This window comes from Tachypleus tridentatus, chromosome 10 (genome assembly GCF_004210375.1).
Source record: "Tachypleus tridentatus isolate NWPU-2018 chromosome 10, ASM421037v1, whole genome shotgun sequence".
NCBI lineage: Eukaryota > Metazoa > Arthropoda > Merostomata > Xiphosura > Limulidae > Tachypleus > Tachypleus tridentatus.
Window position 1 is genome coordinate 68,029,719 of NC_134834.1, and position 25,241 is coordinate 68,054,959.

Below are 25,241 nucleotides of genomic sequence, written 5' to 3' on the forward strand. Positions count from 1 at the left end.
GTTCCTTCAGCTCTTTTGGTGTAGGCAGCCTTCACCGCGTCAACGGAATCATGAAAAAAGAAGAGTACGTTGATATATTAGGCACTTATATCAAGAATGATTCTCGGAACTTGCGGCTTGGGCATTGTTGGATCTTCGAGCACGACATTGACCCTAAGCACACATCGAAATATGTGCAATCCTGGTTGCAGAGGAACCATATAAGAGTTCTGAAGTGGCCATCGCACTCACCCGATCTCAACTAAATTGAAAACTTTTGGCATGAGTTGAAGACCAGGGATCATCTGCGTCATTCGAAAACTTGCAAGAGTTGGAGGCCTTCTGTAAAGAAGAATGGAAGAAAATACCAGTCGAGTACAATCAAACGATCATGGAGGGCTATGAGGAGAGATTGCGCCAAGTAATTCACCTGAAAAGCTACACAACTGACCATTAAATTAGACGCACGAACACATTCTGCCCCTCCTGTGTTTGATTACTTGTTTATAAACAGTTTATTTATCGTTCAGTTTACATAAAAATTTATGTAGATGTGTATAGTATAATATTTATAATATTATATTATATTATAATATTTACAATATACTACACTTTCATTATCCTAATCGTCATACTTTTTAAGTTATGAGTAAAAACCTACTCCTCATTGTTGCCACATCCTCATCATGTTCTCCCTCATTTGCAGTTTTGACCAGCTCTTCCTTTTCTGTGTGGCCAGAGTGTTTGATAATAATGCCTTTGCATCCTGATGCTTATCAAAATGCTTCTTTTTCCAGTAGACATCTCCAGTGTTTTAGCTTCTACTGTAAACCCTGCCAAGTTGACAAAGCCAATTCCTCAGTCTTGTTTGAAACCTCATCTTCCAGTAGTTATGATAGTAATGGTTCTGCTATCTGATGCTTATCCCCCCGTTACACCAAACATGCTCGCCCTTTCAGCCGTGGAGGCATTATAATGTGATGAACAATCACACTATTCGTTGGTGAAAGAATATTCCAAAAGTTGGTGGTGATGGCTAGCTGCTTTCCTTCTAGTCTTACATGCTAAATTAGGGACGGCTAGTGCAGATAGCCATGGTATAACTTTGCGCGAAATTAAAAAACACAATTTTTAGGTCTAACGAAAGGAGTGAAATGTAACAAAGTGAGAAGGAGATTATAAACATGTTATTTACAGATGACTTTTTAAAGAAACTCTTATGGAATTATTTAATTTTATGTAGGCTTAAGTGCAAGAATTGCTCTAATAATATTTTTAATATGTATAAATGAAAAACATTTACAACACTTATTCATAATCCTGAATTTTAGGCTAAACTTATTTTATAAGCCGAAAACGTATAACTCTCCAGCTTACTCTCAATATTCTTTATATGCATATTCGTAACAAGCTTTCTTCCATACCTTGTGCTAGGCATTTATCTCCTAAATATGAGTACAAAAATATTACTTTAAAAAATATGTGCCTTTGTGCTTTCCAGAATAGTGTTTCTGATATTTATCTATAAGATGATGACAGTTTGAGGAGTGCATTTCAGTTGTATTCAATTAATCACACAGCTGGTACAAAATCAACGTCTATCGAAAGACGAATACTTTTTTTTTTTTTTGTAGGGGAACAATAACGGTACTTGGTTTGTGTTAGATATATACAACTGTTCATTCTAAGTGTTCGATGGAATCAAAAGATAGCCTGATGTGGTTTTGCTATTAGTAAACACACGCATTCTAAGTGTAACACGAGAACATTATTTAGTCTGTATTGTATGAGCGTTAAATAAAGTTATTTTAGGAGTTATTTTATTTACTTTACCGTTTACGAACCATTTGTTCCGTGGTTCAATTGTTGTAAATTGACGCCATATTATTCAAACCTTCTGAATTTTTCTCGTTGTCTTATGTGAGTATTATTACACTATAACATTTCAGTTTTCAGAAAGATCTAAACTAGTCTTCAGGTGACCAAGTTAGTGAAAATGAGTGAAGTTAAACTGCCTGTGAATTTAGCTCTACTGGGCAATTTCTCAAGCGTGTATTGTAACAACAGTGGTTGAAGAAAATAATTTGTCTTGTCAAAGTAATTGAACCTACCCGTGTGGACTTTAATGAAAACGAAACAATTATATTTAAAGTTATGGATATAAATGTGATCACCAACAGTTATAGATGTGATTTATAAAAGTAAGTATATTAGTGAAAGAAAGACAGTTATGAGAAATATAGTCAAATAGATCTAGTATAGTGTCGACTTTAAAATGTAATAATCATAGACTGTATTGTAATAACAGACGAGAGAAGAATAATTTGTCTTGTCAGTTGAGTTTAAAAGTAATTAAATCAGCCTCTGTGGACTTTAAACATAAACGAGAAATGGTTAAAGCTCTTGATACAATTATGGTAATGTAGGTGAATGTATCACTGGCTGTATTGTGGTAATAGAGTAGAGAAGAATAATTCGTCTTGTAAATCAGGTTCCAAAGTAAATGAAGCAGCCTGTGTGGGCTCTTGGTGAAAAAAAACGATTATTTAAAGTTTTGAATAAAAATGTTGTAAATAATTGTGTAATAAACATTTTTTATACAATTGACTTATTTTGAATATATTATTTTAAAACAAATGCATAGTGTGCTGGCTGTTTATTTTTGTTGAATTTATCACCAACAATCACAGACACCTATTCTGAAGAATCCTGCCAAACCACAGACAATAAAACCTGAGAGTTTATTTCTTCAGTAATTTGATTTGGTGATACATAAAAAATTGAGCAATATATTTGCTTTTATTAATGGTTCACAATTTCAAGAACTTTAGTGAGAACTTCACAGAGAATAACCAATAGACGTAATCCTTATTTAGGATGTTTACAGTAATCCTCTAGAAATTTATTAATAACCTGAGGATAAAAAGATTGAATCACACTTGAAATTTATATCTGTATTTCATAAAAACATTATAAAACAAAATAATGTAAATGCTGCCCTGCATACAAGGCTAGGTATGAAGATTTTTTGTCATTCTTACATCTTTATTGTGCCCAGGCATGATAATTCATTTGCTGCACTGTTATCTTTTGTATAGTTGAAGAAGCAGGAATCAGATGGACACAGAACAGAAAATACTGAACTGTTCTGATGGAGAGCTACATACATAAGGGATGACTGCAGGTTAGATAGAAAGACAGATGTTTTGTATTTACTTTATTTGTTTACTAGTAACAGAAAAAGTATCAAGAACAAGCACTCAATTTACATTACTTACAAAAAATACTGCATGTGCATTAGGATTTTATTCACACAGTCAATTTACATCTTCTAGCTACAATAGAAAAACAAAAAATGAGGTGTCATTTTTCACACATATAAGAACAAAACTACAAATGTATTAAAAGATAAAAACATATTCTACAGCCTTTGTTGTAAATCTCATATAAAACAAAACTTTTAAATTGTGATCCATTGGTTTACAGAAAAGTTAAACAGTTTACAAATACAAAAAAATGAAATAGTAACAAACAAACTTAATAATAATTATTGTGCTTATGAAACAATGTTGAAATTATAAAGTCTTTTTTGCATTGGGAAACTTCTATGTAATTAAATTACAAATATTCAAAGCTATTATCTGATAAATTAAATTATTTGAAACATTAAATACAGTTAAAGAAACTGTATTACAGTATTTTAATTCAGAACATAAACTGTACTTAAACATTGGCAAAATAAGTAATGTTAAACTAAACGTTTGTCACATATTTTAGAGGAAAGCATTTTACTCAGTTTGAAAATTTTTTAAAATATTCCTTAAACAAAAAGATTACTCAATTTTTTTTCCAATATGTTTTGTATATTTTAGCATTTCAACAAATTTTTACTTGCACTTTCTTTTCCACAATAGTTGACATTTTTTTAAGTAGCCTATCAGGCTAACAGAAAAATAAAATTTATAGAGTATGTATATATCAGCTTTTAATGTAAGTTACAAGAGGAAAAAATCAATCCTTGAAAAAAATTTAACAAACTGTAGCACAGCAACTTAGTGATAATGACATATAACTAATAGTTATAAACCAAACCACACAATTTAAAGCATGAGGTTTAGTGGCACTATGCATGTCAACTGAAGAAGATGGCATTAAATAATATTTAAGATTATAAATACTAAAAATCTTTGGTTTCAATAATGTTTATACAATATATATATATATATATAATTAAAACATAATTTAATATAGGAATGCTATATAGAAAAATTAGTAGACTTTATAATTTATATAGTTTCCACTTTTGTGTGATATTACTACTATTAAGTTAAAGCTAAATATTCTTATTATTTTGTACATTCAGTTTCTTCTCCATAGTTTTCAGCATGTATAACAAGTAATATTTGTAATTCAATGCTCTTTAATAAATTATCCTTAAAAATTAGTGTCTTTTCATCTTGTAGAATAGTAAAAAAATGTTTTATTCATAATTAATTTATTGACATATTTTGCAAGAAAAAATTCTATTCTCTGAAGTAATTATGAAAAATATGCAATTATACTCAAATATCCAATGAAAGGGAGAAGACATTTGAATTTAAAATCCAAGTTCAAATGATGTAATAAGAACAAAATGTGAAACAAGCAGACTCAATAATAAAGTTGAAAAATTAATAATATTCATAATTCTGAACCAAAAGAATATTTTTGTTAATAAAGTAGTGTACAACTGAAAGTTATTCATTTGTTTATGAAGAGTTCTTGGTGTATTTAATTAAGTTTAAAGTTTGTGCTTGACATGATTAAGAATGTTTACACATTAAAATCCTTTTAACTTCATAGTAAATACTGCTAAGTTAAAAAATTTAACACTTTTTCAATACCAAATTATATTCATAGTTTTCTACTTTATTTGAAATGGCTATACTAATCTAATTTTTTTTTATGATAACAGAAATGCAATATAGCATATTAAAGCTATATTTTTTTTTCAGAATTATCTCCAGTTTTATTCTCTAAAGCAGTAAATACTCATATTAGTAATATATGTATAATTATCTTCCAACATCACAGGAGATTACTGTTTTATTGGAAAGGTCACTATCTCCCATATTCTGAAGAGTTTGACTAAAAGCCCAATTAACCATTGTTTTTTTTCCTCTTGCTTAATAAATATAATGTACAAGTTTGAAGAGATTAATGAAATGCACTCATTGTGAAAATGTAAAATAATAGTGGCCCTTGATTTTAGTTTTCTAATTTAGTAATTTTTATACGTGGTTATTTAATGTACAGTGACATATGTTTTAAAGTACTTTACACATATATTTGATAGAGTTACTTAATTTCTTGACTTATTATTTATTAAGATTAGATAAAAATAAAAAAATTTGGAGTATATACACTTCAAGAGAGAAAAAAGAATAAAAAGACTAAGAATTAATAATTTAGGCACTATTTAGTTTCGGTATGTTTTTCTTTTTCCATAAATATTTTTCCTGGGATTTATAGAAATCAATACTGATTCTACAGAAAACCTCTGAAGGAATTATTGTTTAAATTTTGTCAGAATAACAAATGACTTATATGAAGATACCTTATCATTAACTTCTTCCATTTGTTGCTTACTATTTATCCATATATTATTTTTGAAAATCTTATAAACTATTTTTCACTGATAAGTAGACAAACAAAGTTATGTGAAACATCTATAACAAAAGAACAACTTTGTTCAGTTTGTTGATATAAACAAATAACTGTTTAATTTCTGTTTTAGGAATACTGCTTGCTTAAGTCTAAGTTTTAGTTAATTTAATTTCTTTATATCAAAGATAATTTACTGTGCTATAAATCAAAGTTGCCCTAATGCCTAATATATTTTTATGATGTGGTTACAATAAATTCCAATGTACCAACATCAGTTCTCCTAATATCTAGAGTAACAAGTCTCTTAATTTAAACTATGGTATGCTGTGAATGAGCTCCTAGGAGAATACATATTTAAACATAATATCTCAAGTGATTTTTGTGTGTGGTTTTAGCTACTGATGCTTTAAAAATAGTGCCTTTCGTTGTCCTGTAACCCCATATGAAGTGGTCAACCCCTGCCACCACTGGCCTAAAATCACAAAAGAAAAAGATAAACAATTTGAAAAACTACTCTTAGCAACAACAATAAAAATGGTTAAATTTATATTTAGAATAGTTATTGAAAATGTGTTTTATGTTGATACACATATATAGCATCCTATCAATTACTTTAAATAACAGAAGTTATTGAGAAACAAAAAGTGTAATTGTACATTGTATTTAACCTTCTTTTCAACATTTTACCTTAATCAGTCAATATACAATACTTAAATAGCTTTTAATAAATACATAAAGATAGTTGATTAGATCAATTAAAAAAAGCCAAGTTTTTTTAAAAAAATGAATTCAGAAACAGAATTATAAAGGGGTCACATATAATAATTTAAATATATAGACACATGCACATGTATATCACAAAAGGCACTGAAGTATTTCATATTTCTTCGAATAAAAAGTATATTTAATAAAATTGCATAATAAAAAGTTTGAAGACTCCAAAAAGTGGGTTCCTCATCATCAGATTTAAAATTTCACTTATGTTTATTAGAATGAGAAAAAAAGAAAAATTTTCTACTATAGTTTCAATTTCAAATGTTTCAGTCCATATGCTATGAATATTTTGCTGAACAGCTTTAAAACTATCTGAACATATTTTTTGCTTCCATTTACATCTTCTCAAGCAAACGTTAATTATTCATTACATTTAATTTGTTTTGTTTTTTTGTGTATAGATGATAAAATATTTATGTAAAATCTTACAGAGTGTTGGGGTGAGTTCACAGATGCTTCAGAGTCCCAACGCTGAAGTTCTTCTCGTACAAGTTTCTCCATTTGCTGCCGCTTAGACTTATCATCTAAATCTTCACTCTAAATAGTTGAGCATGATATAAACACAACTTAATTAATATTAATATACATAATATTTTTTTCATATTTTAGCTTTGATTCAGATATGAAGAGTTCAGGTAGAATGTCACATTATAAGTTTCTTTTACTTAACAAGGTCCTTTATTGAAAATATCATTGTTAAATAAACTAAGCAATTCGTAATTATAAGTGCCACTTACTTTTCCGTTTACAATTTAAGTTTTGCCATCGGGGCATTATAAAGTTACGGTCAATCACACTATTTGTTGGTAAAAAGAGTAGCCCAAGAGTTGGCAGTGGGTGGTGATGACTAGCTGTCTTTCCTCTAGTTTTACACTGCTAAATTAAAGACAACTAGCACAGGTAGCCTTCATGTAGCTTTGTGCGAAATTCAAAAAAACAAACAAACAAGTAACATTTTTATCGTAAAGTACAATTTAAATCTAAAAATGTACTATACAGTGAATAAAACTATACTTATGTTTTTCAGTCAAGGTTTATTAAGCTGTCACATGTTTATTGACCCTATAAAACCAAATCAGGTCCATACAACTTTTTAAGTACTTCATATTTTTATAACAGTTTCTCTAACTATTTACCCACCAAACTGTTTCTGGGCCAATGACTGTTGGTTATTAGGTCCATAATTACATTAAAAAATTGTAAACAAAAAGAACATAAATTACTGCTGTGGTTGCCTACATATTGTAAAAAAAAAAAAAAGTAATTTCATCCAACTTTTTTTTCTGGTCAGTTTTTTATACTGAATGTCATGACAAGCAAAAACAATAAATTAATCAATATATATGATACAATATGTGGACCCTACTGGTAGTGAACTGTATATAAACAAGTCATTAATTAAACATTTCGGTGAACAGATTTCAGCCCATCTACTTACCTCTGATATGGTGTCTAGGATCTTACTGACATTCTCTCTCCGTTTTGCTTTAGATCTTTCCATTGCATTCATCTTCACCAAAACAGCATCAATCTTGGAAACAATACTTCCAATGGAATGTTCCATTCGATCTACTCGTCTTGACAAACTGTAGTAGGTTATAAGGATGAATTTTATGTTGTTACAACTACGAATTAATTACATTGAAGTAAATAAATCCACAAAATTTTAAAAGAATGATCATTTCTATATATACAGAAGGTTCACAATTGGTTCTTACTAGTTGTTAATGCTCAGTGTCATAACCACTATATTTCTTTAGAATTCACACTTATGTTTTGTATTATAAATTTTTAAAACTTTATGACTTAATTAGAGTGAAATCAAACTTATGTTTTATATTTTGATATTTAAAAGGCTTTTAATCTATACCTGTATTCTTGAAATACACCTACTCTAGATAATTATAGTATTAGTAAGGAGCTGCTTGTTAAATATACACAACTGATTCAGTTTAAGGTGAATTTTAGGAATTCAATAGTTTATGTAGTGCATGTATCATATTTAGTTTTCAGAAATGATATTTTGTGATTAATTTGATTTTGTAATTGTTTGTGAATTATATGTTTTGTAGTTCAATTGTTAAGAATTAGCAATTGTTTACAATAGTAAGGTTATTGTGTCATGTTGCTAGAACTTTCTCCTTGGTTTAATTGAGTAGTATTGCATCAGGGTATGTAGTATATAACGTGGAATGTTCTACACCTCTGTAAGGGTATAAACTTGGATAAAAAAATGATTACTTAGTTCTTGTTCTAGATTACATGATTGTAAGTTTAGTGATAAATAGTGTATAGTGCCAAATTTTAAAGTGAAATTATCACAGCCTTTATTGCAGTAAAGTGGAAAAGAATAATTTGTCTTGTTACTGGTGTTCTAACTGAACCAGATTGTGTGGACTTTGACAAAAAAAAAAAAAAAAGACAATTAGTTAAAGCTGTGGATATAACTGTGGTAACCAACAGTGTAATGAGCATCTGTCTGTCTGTCTCTCTCTCTCTCTCTATATATATATATATATACACACACACACACACATTTGATTTGTGATTTTATCACAGACAATACAGTCTGATTTGTGATTTTATCACAGACAATACAGTCTGTGAAATTGTCACAGACTGTATTGCAGTAAAGTGGAAAAGAATAATTTGTCTTGTTACTGGTGTTCTAACTGAACCAGATTGTGTGGACTTTGACAAAAAAAAAAAAAAAAGACAATTAGTTAAAGCTGTGGATATAACTGTGGTAACCAACAGTGTAATGAGCATCTGTCTCTCTCTCTCTCTCTCTATATATATATATATATATATATATATATATATACACACACACATTTGATTTGTGATTTGTTTTTAATATATTATTTTAAAACAAGCAGACTCTGCTGTTGTTTGTTTATTATTGAAACTTACTGCCAACAAGTCATAAACATTTACTGTAAAAACTCCAGCCTTACAAAACCTGACATTACTAAATACAATTTTTAAAGTTTGAGTAAAGGCTTACATTATAAAGGTACATGTATTATTTTAATATGGAAATAATTCAGTTTCTAGACTTTGTATATACAAGATAAAAATTAGACTACAACCATACACATTATACTCGTCCAGTGAAACCCCCCCTCCACCTCCTACTGCAGCACTAGAAGGATGTGTTCCTCCAGAGTTCTCAGCCACCACTTCCTGCTTCTCATTCTCAATTTCCTTTTCCAAAAGCCTTTTCTGATCCTCTAAGTCCACCAACATTTGTTTCATCTCGGTTGCATCCAATTCACGATTACCATCCTCATCATACTTTGAAAAAATCATCTCAATTTCTACATCTGAGAAGTTTTGTCTGCAGATATACAAAACATGAATAACAAATTAGTGCATATAACAATGATATGACACAAATGCCTAAACTATAACTAATTCTATAGTATTTTAACATATAATTTATTTTTCATACAACTGTATAACTAAAATGGTGCTTTAAAACAGGTGTTTTGCATTTTCAACTTTTCAAATAACTGAGTTATACAACATGTTTTATTTCTTCAGCATTGGTTATATAAAACCTCAAGCTTATCGTACAGGCACCAGAGGGCTTGTAAATATGGATATACATATGGATGAATTGTAGAAGTTTTACATTAAGTCTGTATAATGGAGGATTAAAATATATTAGATCTATTGAATTTTCACTATGAATTCAGTACTGAGTTCACATACTGCATCCATACATGGACCTTCACCTAACCTATGACCTTTTCCCCTCCTATAAAAAAAGGCAGTAGAATAATCTTAAAATTTGGAAATAATGTAAAAGAAAAAATTAGTTTAATATTTCCAAGAAGTTCAACAATGAAGTTCCTAAATGAAGAACATCAATAAAAGTTAATGAATCAGATGTTTTCAAAACAATAAGATATCTGTTATACCGCTTCAGAGACTGGCGAATCTCTTCGAAGGTAAATTTTTTAGCTTGATCTCCGTTGGCGTCTTTCATTGCATTCTGAATGCCAACAATCTTTTCTCGTTTCCCCAGCTTGCTAACCAAGTTGTTGTAGGTCTGAAATTGTTTTTTAATTGACAAGTATTAATTTTCAAATGTGAACTCACTCTTCTTGCAACTTAATTGGTTCAAAATATTTTCTAGAATATAATTAGTCACATTCGATTACTTTTCTTGGACATTTATTTTTTATTTTCTTAGCAATCTATCTGGAATGTGAAATATAGTTATGAATAAGTAAATAAATAAAGATATCCTCATTACTTGGAGTCTCATGACATATTTGCAAAATAAATTATATGAAAATGTTTCAAGAAAAATTTTATATTACCCTTTTGAAATATTCTCCAATTTCTATTTCAGACTTCTGGCAAGCAATATCTGTTTTAACTTCAGAATAAGTGTCATTGATGATAGCCAGAAACATGTTCTGAAAAGGTTAAACAAGATAATGGTTATGTATACATTACAAAACTTACACCAGTTCCTGCATTTATTGTTAAATATTATAAGAAATTTGAATTACCAAAATATTGCTGATCTAATGTAAATAATTATAAAAAAAACAAACTAAATCTATTAGAAGAAGAAAATCGTTGTTCATTTCTTATTTGTTTCTTCAATAAATTATCAGGAAATAAAATGGACAACAGTTAATATGCTCAATTTTATATGTTGGCAAGACAATTTCTTTACTCATGCAAAGAAAATTTAAATACTGTAAAAAAAAGTAATGTTATTCCATTATTAAAATATAGTCAGTAATATTGATAACATTAAACATTACAAGGAAAAGCATGCAACATATTTAACACAAACATACATCTCACAAGTCTTTTGAATAGGCTTATTTACTGCATATAAAAATAAAAATATTTCAAAAAACATTTAAGTGACATGCTTTTAAGTTTTTACTTTAACTGAGATTGTTTAAAACTAAAAGCATGATGTAAATGTTTAATAAGTTAATGATTTACTCACCATTAAGACAAAGAAAACAAAAAATACATAGCTTAGGAAGTAGATTGGACCAAGAACTCTGTTAGCTGCTTCAATTTCATTAAAGTTAAAATCACCCAAGATCACTCGTAGCAAAGTAAATCTACAATAATTTAAAGGAACAATCAGTATATTTTATTAAAACTTGCAGATTAGGATAAAATACATATGTAACAACAATTTTAGGTATATCTGACCCACTTTAACATTTCAAACATTTCATATTGGTAGAAAATTAAAGATATGTTTTATTATATCCATTTTTAAATAAAAAAAATAATATTATTTATTCAAATATCTTATTTATGTTGATTTTAGGATAGTTCAACAATATCAAAGCCTAATTTTAGATCATAACATAATAACACAAATTATGTTGTTGTTACTTTAACTTTTGTAATAAAAGTTGTATTATCTATCTTTCTCTACATGTCTTATTTTTAAGTTTACAAAATAAAAAAACAAACATTTTTGTGTTCATTTATAAGGTATTTTTCCTTTTTAATGAAACATCTTTGAAGCAAAGGTTTAGCACATAATTCTAACTGCTTACATAGCTCTTATGAAGCTGCTAAAATCCTGGACTTGGGTTCCAAACAACAAATAACCTAGTTGAGCATATGCAAAGAAAACAATAAAGAACATGACTGCAAACCCAGCAATGTCCTTGGAGCACTAAAAAGAAGAAGAAAGTTGATGAAAGTTTAGTGTACATGACAAATAAATTATATGATTTGCACATTTATTACTCAACTATATGTTAAAAGTATTTCATAAAAAATGAAGTTTCCAATAACTTAACTTGTAACTCATTATATATTTTTCTACCTGACAGTAACATCAGATCAGGAACAAATTTAAGGTTAGATAGCCCTGAAGCTAAATTTTTGTACTGAGACTATTTAGAATACAGATAAAGGCTAAAGTTTAAAAAAAGCTAAATCTGAAAATATTTTTTACTTTTGGAGACAAGGGAAAAATAATGCCCACAAATTTGCAATACTTATCTACAAATTAATGAACAATATTAGATGCCTTTCAAACAGGAAAAAATTGGTGCTTTAACACAGACAAAATTTGCATTTGGACAACAAAGCATATAGATGGAAAGAAGCCACATATATACAAACTCAACAACTTGTACATTCATTCCAGTACTCACACAGTGTGCCTTGCAACAGTAGCAGGTAATGTTATCTGTACTTGGTTAAATTACTTTCTTCCTTCCTTTTTTCTGTACCAAAAGTAGTTATGATCTGTTTGGTGTCAAGTGATTCTAACAAGTTATTTTATATGTACAGAAGTATCAGTGAATTTAGTCCTTCTTGCCAATCAAAGTTTGTTCTTTATCCTTGTTAGTGCTAAGAGTGATCTTTCTCCAAAACAATTGCTTGACATGAGGCACGAGTATATATTTAAGGACATCAGGACATTTGAAAAAGTTTATTTCAGCAACTGGTCATACATCATTTTCAGTTTATTTTGTTCCTTGGATTCTGAGAGTTTTTCAACAAACCCTGCCTTGCAGAGGGTAGTAAGCTGAATAATTTCTTCTTCTGTGAAACTTCCATTGTGGAGTTTATCTGTAGGCTTCATGTAACAAATAAAATAATAAATCTGGTGATGCAGCAAACTTGTTTAATGCTGACTCACTTGCAGCCTGTTTCCAGACATCCAGACATATTAATCAGTTGTTGCCAACTAAGAAGTTTCCATTGATGTTAAAAACAATTTGCATACAATCCAGAAGACATTCCTCTTTGACAGTGAGTAGAAAAGCGAGTCTCTTTTAACCTTTTCTCCATTCCATTGCTTGCAATTAAAAATTATTTGAGCATAAGCATTTATACTTGTCACTCAGAATCGATTTTGTAAATGCACTGAAATTTGTATTCATGTATCTGCAAGAGGTAATTTCCAATGCACAAATAAAATCTCTCATTTCATCACAATTTTATGTCCATGTTCCAATGACAAAGGTGAAAGATGGGTCAGTATCTTCATCTCCATTACAATTGATTTCTTCCTGTTAGTAGAAGACCAGTTAAAATTGATGGGGTTGACAATCATCAGGAGTTGTAGTCTCTTCATGATTGTTATCATAGTCTTGGTTTGTGGTTATGTTTTAGACACTTTCTGATTAATGGCAAGGGCTTGATTTGATATGATGAGGTTGATGGTCATCAGTATCTAGAGTTTTAGTGTCTACAATGTTGTTCCTGCTGTCTTGGCTGGTAAGAGCTGTGAGGCTAGAGGAACAAAACCCATTAGTTTTCTGGTTGTAGCTACTACTTTCTCTAATTTTTTGTCCTCTTTATTTAACTTTAGGTTTTACCCACCACTCTTGATAAGATGAACACTTAATTAATAATATATGTGTATGTGCACATATAAACATACTTGTGTGTTTGTGTGGAAGTGGTAGAGAGAGAATATCAGAACAAGCTATCTAATAGTTTTGTAGCAAATGATTGCATTGTATATCAATTATTGTACTTAAATGAAAAATTTCAAATGTTGGTTTAGCTGAAATCCTCAGAATAGAAATTAAATAATTTTCCACACATATGCATATTCTATCACTGGCTTTTAACTAAATCAGTATAAAAACAAGATGTGTTATACTGTGTAACACTAGGAATTCATAATGTTACAAGTTAGTTCTTTTGCATTATAATGTGGAGTAATTCTTCCTCGAGATCAATTACCCCAACATCATGATATATAGAGAACTATCCGACAATAAGGGTAACTTCTATCTTTCCTTTTTGCTTTAACTTGATGTGCACTTGCTATTCCTATAAATTTCTCTTCTTTTTCACCTATGAAGATAATTTCCCATCCTTCATTAAAAATTCAGGTTGAACAATTGTAGCTGTAAAACAAGTGTCTATCAGTACACTGTAGGGTTTTCCATCAATAAGCCTGTGGACTTGTGGAAGATTCCTCAGATAATGAGCTTCGTTTCTTATTAAGAATAGATGGAATATTCCCAGCTGTTGATTCCTTACAGTGTCAGCTGTATTGGCCATATTTCCCATGACTGTACACTTATTTCTTTCTAGTATTCTGTGGAAGGAGTTCTTATTTCATAGAGACTTTACAGTTCCTCACAACAAATTTTTGTAAAATAACACCTATTTCTTTGTGATCAATTTCCTATTTTTTGTTCAAGTAGTTGTCTGATTAATTATTTCAGTTCTTCTAGACTGTTCTAAGGAGGTATTGATGTTTCAGTGCTACAGGATATAATATTTGTAGATGGCAACTTTGAAAGATTACTTTGATAACTGTAGAGCTTCCTTTATTCTGCTTCACCCTGATCATCATATCCTCTTCTGTTACAGCATCTACAAATTCGTCATATGCCAACAAGTCTAGCATCTCATGAGAAGCATATAGGAAGAATAAATGGGCAAGCATTTCCAAATCTTGTACAAGTTAAAGTGAGGTCTTTTTTTCTTCTAAACCTTATCCTGGAAAGTTTCTCTAAATACTTCTTCCTTGCACAACATTTCAAACCTCTTGGATATTGTTTGGTTGTTTTTATAAACAGCAAGATGGATGGCTTGTTATTCACTATTCCACCAAATCACTCTAAAAACTATTTTGAAATGAGTCAGGTATGACTCACATGGAACTTTCTCATCATTGTCTACTGGTCTCTCAATTATCCAATGTTGAATTGGCTAGCTAAAACTCTGTAACTGGATTTTGCAAGATAATGTTTGAAGCAATCCATGAATGTCTTTCACTAATGGATGGTACAGCAAAAGTGGTAATAACTGGACACCATATAAATTCTCCTTTTCTATACATATCTTGTATATGGTGTTTTCAGTTGCAACTCTTGAGCAACTGCACAAGAAGGTGTGTTAGATATTACAATTTATCTCAGACAAGCTTCTGAATTATTATGTTACATGTTATGATTTCAAATAGCCAAAAATTAATATTAATTTAGAGGTTAATTGAATGTTGATATTTACCGCGTTTATGAGATTTGTCAACAAGACTGATACATATAATGTTCTTTCAAGGTTTACAGTATACTGAATGTAGCAAATGAACAATATATAAAGCCGTCTCTCTGTGTTGCATTGATTACCTTTTATAAGCTTTAAGACAAGGTTCTAGAAAGTTCAGTTTGCAATGATATTTGAAGATATGCTATTGCTTTTGTAAAACACATATTATTGATTCTTACACTTGAGAATATTCTACAAATTCTGGGACTTTTGCAATACATACTTAACAATATAAGTTACATGCATTGCTAAAAAATATTTAACTAAAATAAATATATATTTTTAAATCAGTTACAGGTGTGATTGATTTACATTTTGCATTCAATAATTAATTTTCCAGCCATTTATTTTTCTGTTCCTGATGTTTTTCTTCCTCATTGATGTCTTTCTTTATTTTACTTTTGATTTTATAGCCTTACTATATTTCCTTAATTTTGTTATTACAGCCCTTCCATACTTTTTCAAACTTACTGTTGTAATCTCTCTCTGTACATCTACAACAGTTTTGTTAATCTTTCTTCAATCAAATTCATTTTTGATTTTAATTTTGTTTAAATAGTTCTCTCTTTCTTTTAATTCCTTTCTTAAATTATTGTATTGTTCTCTTATTTTAATATCTCCTTCTTCTAGGCTCTCTTTTAATTTTTTATAAATTTCTTCTTGGTTATTTAAATGTCTATATCTTTTCTTCTTTACCTTGTCTTAACATTTTATGATCTCAGGTAATGCTTGTATCTCACTACATGACCTTATGGTCACCATTTCCAACATTTGAAGTTTAATCAAATTTAGGTTCTACTTAATTTACTTTCACCAAGTAATCCCACTTCTGACACAACATATTATGATATGATTCTGTCTTGGTGCTTTTTCATTATCTAGAGGAAATAACTCAAAATCTAGTCCTTGTAAATGCAAAACAATTTAAGTTATTTCTTCTGTTATCCTTAATAAAAGCTGGAGCAGTATTGTAGCTTGTAAGCTTAAGTTTTTGGCCACTCCAGTTGTACTACACAAAACAGAAATCATCTTACTTCTAAAGTGAAGCACTCCATGAAGTGCATATTTCTGCCACACAGCACCAATCATATCTGGCTTTCAAAACATTTGAAAGTGTGTTCAGGTGTTTATCTTCAACAAATAAATATTATGCAAAAATTGATGACCATATTAACAAATAGAGATTTTGTGGATTTTAATGACTTTGCTGTGACCTTTACATTTGAATTTGACCCTCCAAGAACTAATCATTTCTACGTTTGGTCATAGTCCAAAATTCATATCAATTTTTGTTTAAATCAATTTAGCCATTTTCTTGAAATCTTATGGACAAACACAAACATAACCTCTGTCCACCTTATGTGGCAGAGACAACTACTCTAAATATAACTAACTCTCTATTCTGCTCAACTTTACTAATAGTTAAAAAAATGTTGTTATAGTATCAATATTTGAACATACTTGAATTTTGCATCATATTCTTAGATTTTTCTAGATATTATAGACCTATCTTAACTACCAGAATTTAACATTTATTATCAATGACCCACTTCTTTCAGCTAACAAACAAATTTCAACAGTGAAAAAATATACAGCTAAAAAAGAATAATATTCTGCTATGATATACATATTATTATTTTACTTGTTACTGCTTCACAACCTCTGAAAATGTACTTATGAGATAAAAGCAAAACTTTTTTCTTCATAGTTAATAGACATGTAAAGAAAATTTAAATATTTAAAATAAACTAACCCGTGATAAAGTAGATGATAGCTGAGTCATTGTTTTGTTGAAATTAATGTATTTGAAAATTTTTATCCAAGCAAAAAATACAGCCAGAGCTACAGCATTGTTGAACTGAGTTTGTGAAAACCCCAAGAACTCGAAGTCCTCAAATCCATCTGGTTTATTTAACAATTCCTCCAACAATTTATCCACCATTATAGTTCGATAAACACTAAAGACTATACATGCCACTGATATCTGAAAGTATATATATATATATATATATATAACATCATATAAGAAAAAGTGAAAATACACCAATGATATAAAAATGCAGATGGATTATAATATATTCAATAGAGATTTGCAACCAATTATGATATCATTATTGCACATCACTATTAATTGTATATTGCAATTGGAGGTGTTTATTTCTCTTAAAGGTATAATCATACATATTGACATAGGAATACAAGGTTGAGTAAGTTATATGAAAATTATTTTGAATAAGCAAGTCATGCAACAACCACAGCCAATGTAAAGTTGCAGTGAAATGGCATATATTAAAACAACATATTCACATCGTTTGGCATTCATAGGTAATGCTATGCTACCAAAACCTGAGTGCTTTTGGGTAGAGTATATAGCAGCCATTTCTGATGCAAAATATTCAAACATAAAGAGATGTTTAGATCAATAATTAAAATTTCCAAGGCAGGGATACCATTTTTACTTCTATTAGTAAACAAAAAAATATGGATAAGTTAATTGAAAGTTTAATCAAATTTGCAATAAATACTGCAAGGACTATCCAGAAAGAGAACTACATACCTCAACCATGGTAAAAAACGTGCTGTATCTTTTAACAGGCAAAAATTCACAAACATAAAAAGCAGTAGCAAAAACAGTCTACATGCTCCAAGCAAAAGTACTCAACATGGTCAAGAAGGATTTCCATGCCCAAGAGAGAATGAGTTCACCAAAATCATATATCTTAAACAGCTATAGAATGAAACAGGTATTCATTAAAACATACTGATCACATTGTCAGATGCAGCATCTGCTCACTTCTGTGCAATTGAATAGTTTTAACAGGCAGTGAGCAACCATCATCCTCATATACCAGGTTAATTATGAAAAGCAAAGACAGAAAAGTAGTGTCCTTTGAATGTGACAGCCTTATGAAAGTACCTAAATAATTGGAAACTACTTTGGTGAGACTTCAAAATAGTTTAAACATAGTTTACTCAACCCTCTGTACTATCTACCACTTAGAAAAGATGAATATGTCAATAATCTTTAGTATCTGATAACAAAATGAATTAATTGCAGATTAATATTAGTACACCTTCCATTTAATAGTTATAACTCTATTATCACACAAAAGCAATCATCACTTATATACCATAGTGAGATCTAGTTCATAATTTATAAAACAATAATGATTTTAATAATATTTTGATGCCATATGACAATCAAGTGTTACTAAAAAAATTTAAGAGTGGATCTCTCTTTCAATGTGGTTATTTATCAACAAATGTGATTCTTTTGTCCTTACAGATCCATAAAAAATTATACAAAGCATTTACTATATACAAAACATTAATGAACTAGCTATAATATTGATAACTCTAAAACTTTACTTACCAAAATCACTACAATATCCAGGATGTTCCAAACTGACTTGAAATAACTGCATTTGTTTTGTTTGATCTACAAATTCCAAATGTTTTTATTTAGATAAAATCCACCTTACAGTAATTTAGTAAATCATAATTCCTTTTTGTAATGGAAAAATTACTTTAATAAAAAAACGTATTAATTACCATCTCTCAAACATAAAAATACACTCAAATTTTAAAATTCTTTAAAGTTAAGAGAATATTTAAAAATAATTTGTTTTTATGGTTGGAAAGAAACCAAATAACCAAATATAGGAAAAACAAGTTAATTTTTTATTTGTACATAATTTGAAATGTAACAATATCATATCTAGGTTCAAATAATTTCTTTGCTTGGTCATAAATCACATCTCAAAAGAAACTTTCTTCTTTTTTGTTTTATAAGCATCTAAATAAACACATATTCAAATATCTGTGGTATAACATAACATATGAAACTAAAAATGGAAAGCCATAAGAGAGTTACACACAATTATTATCACACAAAAAGTAATTTAACTGAAACAGTATTAATACTTAAAACCCAACAGTCATTTATTGAGGAACAATGTTAATACTTAAAAACTGAAAATAGTAATGAAAATAATGAAGCTAAGAGAAGAATTTTAAAAGTGATAAAAAATACAGAGAGTTACCTCAATGGCCTCCTCTATTATGTAGTACACAATAAATACTGCAAACAAGAACTCGCAGCCCATAATGAAATAATCAAAGGGGTTTACATAACGCAGTAATTTGACCGTACGCGAAAAGACCACGAAGGTATCATCCCTCCAGTGGCAGGGAACTCAAACACAATCCTAGTATATATTAATAACAAGAATAAAAGAACACCAATAAACAAAGATACCTTGGTTTTGTATTTAATTTAGCATCATAAATTTAGAATAATGTCAGAGCTCAATGACAGCTCATCTGGTAATACAAACACTAATTACTTTTATAATCCTTTCAGCAACATTACATACTAACAGTAGTAAGTTATGTGTTACTTCACTTAGAAACACAAAATAATAACAGTGATAAAACTGTATGACACACTGCCTAACACAAGATTATAATAGTTGAACAGTTCTGTGATACTTTATTTGGTAACAGAAGAATAATTTTATGTCTAATTTATATTCTAGAAACCTTTATAAGAAACATAGCAAGTGATAAGTGCAACACTTTATTTAACTATAAGGAAAGGGTAGTTGTAGTACTTCAGTTTGTAACAGTAGATGATAATATTGGTATGATACTTCTAAATATGTCAGTATGACATTTTTAAACATAATACCTCAGACCATAAACGTGATAAGAATGATGTGCTGTAAACACTTTAAGATAAAATATCTTACTTTGCAATACAAAAAAGATTGATATTTGCATTATAGACAGTGAAGTCCAAAAACACTGCTCTTGTTGCTCTGCCCAACCACAGGTTGTCCCGTAACTCGTCCATGATTTTTTTTGCATTCTGTTTAGTAGTTCCCAAATCTACATATGATCCAGCACCACTATATGTGGCAAGTTTGCCCCAGTGGGTTGACCCATTCAACTGTTTCTCTGTAGCATATTGCCATCTAACCAAAGCAGAGAAATACATAAAAATAATTTAAAATGTCAAGATTATTACCATTTTACCACAAAACAGGTTTATATACCCCACTAGTAATTTGTGTAAGTTCAAGGAAAGTAAGGTGTACCATATAACCTTGTTGAAACAATAAAATCAAAGCACTAAAACCTTCCACAAATACATTTAGAAAAACATAGTCAATCACCTTCTAAAATTGCCTTTACTTGCTAAAGGAAATTTATACTTTACACAACAAAAACACAGTATAAGCACAATTATATAAACTATGAAAATAAACTTAAACACAGAAAGTGTTTCATTTTAGAGACTGATTTCTCAAATTACCAATATTTACTTTTTGCACTTTTCTTAATTGCTAGCACAAATACCATCCTATGGGTGGCTCTTTATGCTAGTAATTACTAATTGTATTATTCATATTTTACTGATAAAATTTAGAAAAAGTGACCATTTCCTAAACAATATTTTTTTCTGGGAAGTACTGCACAAAAAAAGTGTTTAGATTATGCTGATTAGTTAAATGCAACTCTATGCATCAAAATTATTCAATTTTCACAAATTTTAACGATATAAAGTGTAATGTTTTTATATAATATTAAAAGTAGTACCATTTATTAAAAAAAAAGTTTTAGGAACTCCAGTTTCTCAGTACTACGTTAAGTAATTACATCAATAAAGATATAATTAAACCCTCACATACAGTCATGGTGAAAATCGTGTTTGTGTTGTGAGGAGAATACTTATATTTAAAATTGTGTTATATTATAAAGAAATGTGTTTTTTAACATACATACAACACTTACTTTTCCAATGTCTGAATTTTGAATATCAAAATTGTGTAAATTTTTTTATAGATTTCCGTTTTTGGAAAAACATTAGACAGCACCACATTATATTTATTATTTTGGTTGCATAATTGGATACATAGATAGATACATATACACACAAATTACATCCAATATAGTGGGATTACCTTATTGGTCAAAAGCTTTAATGTGTTAAATTAAAACACATTTTGTGTTAAGTATATCTGCTACATATATATGCAATTTATAGCCCAACAAATTCACCTAAACTTTTCCATTTAATAAACTTTAAAACCTAAACAAAAGACCTGTTTTAATTATCAATTACTTTTCTGCTTTACTTTTTAACACGTCCCTCAGGAGCCAAGAGGTGTCTGTACACTACTGTTTGTTGGATACTAAAATAAGTTCAAACCGGAAACTCCCAAGAGGGTGGTTTTGGACGTATTTTTTCGAGCCAATTTTTCGTTTGTTAAATGATATTTTTCATGTGAAATAAAGCATTCTCGAATCTCAATATTACTTAGTACTGAGGTCTACCCGTTGGAAGTAAATTCAGTAAAAATCAACAAAGCAACATCCTCAGCATCATTAATCAGACAACTGCTCTCACCTTTTTAATGCTAGCTTTCACTTGAGATACGAACGATTTCACCCGCGATTCGGTAGGGAAGGTCGAGGCTATACGGTAGTCAGCAAAAGGATGAGAGAAAATAACACTTTGAAATCAGCTACAGGTATAATATTGTACTTGGTTTGCTGCACAATATCTACCAAGATGGATCCAAACGATTCCTGAATACCTACCTATGCGTACCATTTTAAATGACTCCCATGTTTCTTGTGTTTAGTCGTTAAGTTCGTGACGCGCTGGCAGATTTCAGTCGTATTACGACTTCAAATCACTTTCGTAGCCAATAAACGTGTCCAAAATCTTCAGTTCAAATTTTAAAAAACGGATTGTATAGTTTTTGTTGTTGATGTTTTAAACAAAAATGTCCCCTACTGGCTCGTGATGGACCTGTTAAGACAAATCTGTTAGTTTTTACAAATGTATATCTTTTTAGTTAACTTACGCTGTTCCATTCTGCAAGCCAAAAAGATTTTTATCCTCCTTTTCTGGTGAGTATGCATCAAAGCACGTCAAAATACTTGTAGTAAAATCATCATGTACATTACATGAATCATTTCTCACTCGTAACTGCCGGAGTCGAGGAGATCCTAAAAGTCGATTCTCATACAAGATGTTACGATCATTTGAAGTTGTTGGGTCATTGTTGTACCAGTTTTCCCAATACATATTATCCAGCATAACATAGTCAACAAACTATAATAAATAAATCAGACAACTAATGGTTATAGATATTTTTACAGTAAAAACATAATAGGGAAAATACATGAATAATTTACAAATTATATGCTCCTTTATAACAAAAATATTCACGTCATATTTAACAGATAATTGAAAATAGCAAAAATAATAATGTAATTTTTAAGAATTACTTTTATATACTAATGCTTATGAACGTTTTTCTTTGCTAAATATTTACCCTCTAGATTATTTAATTGAACTCGTTTTATTTAAGTTAATTTTGCCTAAGCCTTTTTACACATTTCAAGTATATATCACCTTTCAATTGAGATATTGTATTTATAAATGTTCACATTTCTTAAACATTTTATACATATGTTCTGCCATACATTAAGTTATTTAAAAAACGTGAACTAAACAGAAATTACAGGGAAATTATGATTTTTTTTTTTTTTTTTTAATTTCGTGCAAAGCTACACGAATAAAACAAGCTACCACGTTAGTTCATATACATGCACAATTAGAAATATATATAACGATACTATTAAGAAACTTTCAATATTTTCATTAAAACAAACTGATGTTTTACCAGAATTACAAGTAGTATATAACTGCATACAATAAACTTTCTTACTCGCCAGAAGTCAATAACTTGAGTCGAACTTCTAACACTACCAAGAGTATCTTTGAATGTACTGTCAAGAAAAAGCTCGCTTATTACTTTTGTGTGGTAGTACATCACTGGGCTCATCATACCGAAAGTTACTAGAAGGTGAAATATAAAAATTATCACCAGAAAAATACATAAATTATGAGGAACATTAATTTAAAATTATCACCAAAATATACATAAATTAATTAAAAATAACCTCTCTCATATAAACAGTAAGTATAGTTTCATAATGTTCAATTTAATGTCTTTTCATTTAAAATACATTTTCAATTTATTCTAGTAAACATAATTATATTTTATGAAAGAAGATTACCTACAAATTTATTAGACGAGTCGTTAATCGACAGTTACTTTAACGATAAACGATTTTCATATCAGGTTTATTTCGAATTTCGCGCAAAGCTAGACGAGGGTTATCTGTGCTAGCCTTCCCCAATTTAACAGTGCAAGACGAAAGGAAAGGAAAGCCCGGCATGGCCTCGTTGGTTAAGCCGTTCGGCTAGTAATCCGAGGGTCGCGGGTTCGAATTCCGGTCGCACTAAACATGCTCGCCCTTTCAGCCGTGGGTGCGTTATAGTGTGATGGTCAATCCCACTATTCGTTGGTAAAAGAGTTGCCCAAGAGTTGGCGGTGGGTGGTGATGACTAGTTGCCTTCCGTCTAATCTTACACTGCTAAATTAGGGACGGCTAGCGCAGATAGTCCTTGAGTAGCTTTGCGCGAAATTAAAAAAACAAACTAAAGGAAAGGCATCTAATAATCACCACTCACCGCCAACTTTTGGGTCACTCGTTTATCAACAAATAGTAGGATTGACCGACACGTGATAACGCCCACACGGCTGAAAGGGCAAGCGTGTTTGGTGTGACGGGGATTCGAACCCGCGACCGTCAGATTATGAATCGAGTGCTTTAACCACTTTGCCTTTCATATCAGACAAACTGTACACTTCAGTTTTTTTCGAAGTTGGGTAAAATTGTGCATTGTTAAAACCAGCATGACACTTGATATTTATGAAAGAGAAGCATAATACAGTTACTTTCTTCTATCAAGATATTTATCTACAACAGCCATAGATGTACAGGAGCATCGGAACCAGGGGGCGTTACAGCACTCCCACTTTTACATATTTGTCTTACATAACAACTGCAAATATATCACTTTATTGACTTTCTGTGAGGCATGCTTCAGAACCCACTATGTTGAGCCACCTAAAATTTGCACGTCTAGCCAAACACCCCTACTTTACAACTTCTTCCTATACCACTGATGCAATTCGGAAAGTCCGTCTACCAGTCTTCTTAGCAGGCAGCATTGTTTCCATGTTGATTGCTAACTGGTAGCAGCCTTTCTGTTATTATTTGCAGAAATATTTCCTCTCTATTTGCTATTTATATTGTTCAATTTCAACAGCTGCGCTTTCTAATTTTTTGGTTTTACTGGTTGATATTTGGTCCTTCAAGAAGCAGCAGGATTAGCAGTGAGACTGAATGTTTCTAGTAATCATAGATGAATGGTACGTTCTCTTCATTACACGTGACACATATTTTGCATCACATTCAATATCCTTCTGAAAAACATCCTAATATACCTGACTTATGCCACCGTCAAATGATAAAAATACTTTTCTTTTGGATTGTTCTCCAATACCTAGAGGATGAGCTAATTTTTTTTTTTTTTCAGTTTGGTTGTGTGAAGTCTTTATATTTGTTTTACATCCAAGTGTTCAGGTCTTATACAATAGTCTAATTGATCATATTGTAAGTAAAAAATCAGTTAAGCAAGTACAATATTGTAAGTCCTCGCTTTACTACCTGATGAGAACGACTCTTTTTTAATCTTATTCCTTGCACTATTAAAAAGTGTAGCAATGTATCTCTTGTGGCACTTTGATTCAATGGATATTAGCTTGCTGGTGCTTAACTTGGTAAAAAGCTTTGTGTCTTCTAACTAAACAGCAACTAACCGAATATATGAACCTAAATCAAAAATGCTCGCTTGTATTACATCGTTCAGATAGAACTCGTGGGCA

General features: G+C 30.1%; 1 pseudogene across 1 annotated transcript in view; it reads right to left on the reverse strand.

Annotated features, from left to right (window-relative positions):
* Window positions 1-3,243: 3,243 nt before the first annotated feature.
* Window positions 3,244-25,241, reverse strand: part of LOC143229487 (polycystin-2-like) — a 73,839-nt pseudogene continuing 51,841 nt past the window's right edge. Inside the window, exons 6-19 of the transcript XR_013015901.1 lie at window positions 23,172-23,302; window positions 22,302-22,552; window positions 20,178-20,402; window positions 19,470-19,634; window positions 18,800-18,865; window positions 17,180-17,410; window positions 11,952-12,073; window positions 11,381-11,501; window positions 10,731-10,829; window positions 10,326-10,456; window positions 9,497-9,739; window positions 7,838-7,985; window positions 6,829-6,936; window positions 3,244-6,097 (exon numbers count right to left, since the gene is read on the reverse strand). The product of XR_013015901.1 is annotated as a polycystin-2-like (transcript). The remainder of the gene's footprint in view (window positions 6,098-6,828; window positions 6,937-7,837; window positions 7,986-9,496; window positions 9,740-10,325; window positions 10,457-10,730; window positions 10,830-11,380; window positions 11,502-11,951; window positions 12,074-17,179; window positions 17,411-18,799; window positions 18,866-19,469; window positions 19,635-20,177; window positions 20,403-22,301; window positions 22,553-23,171; window positions 23,303-25,241) is intronic.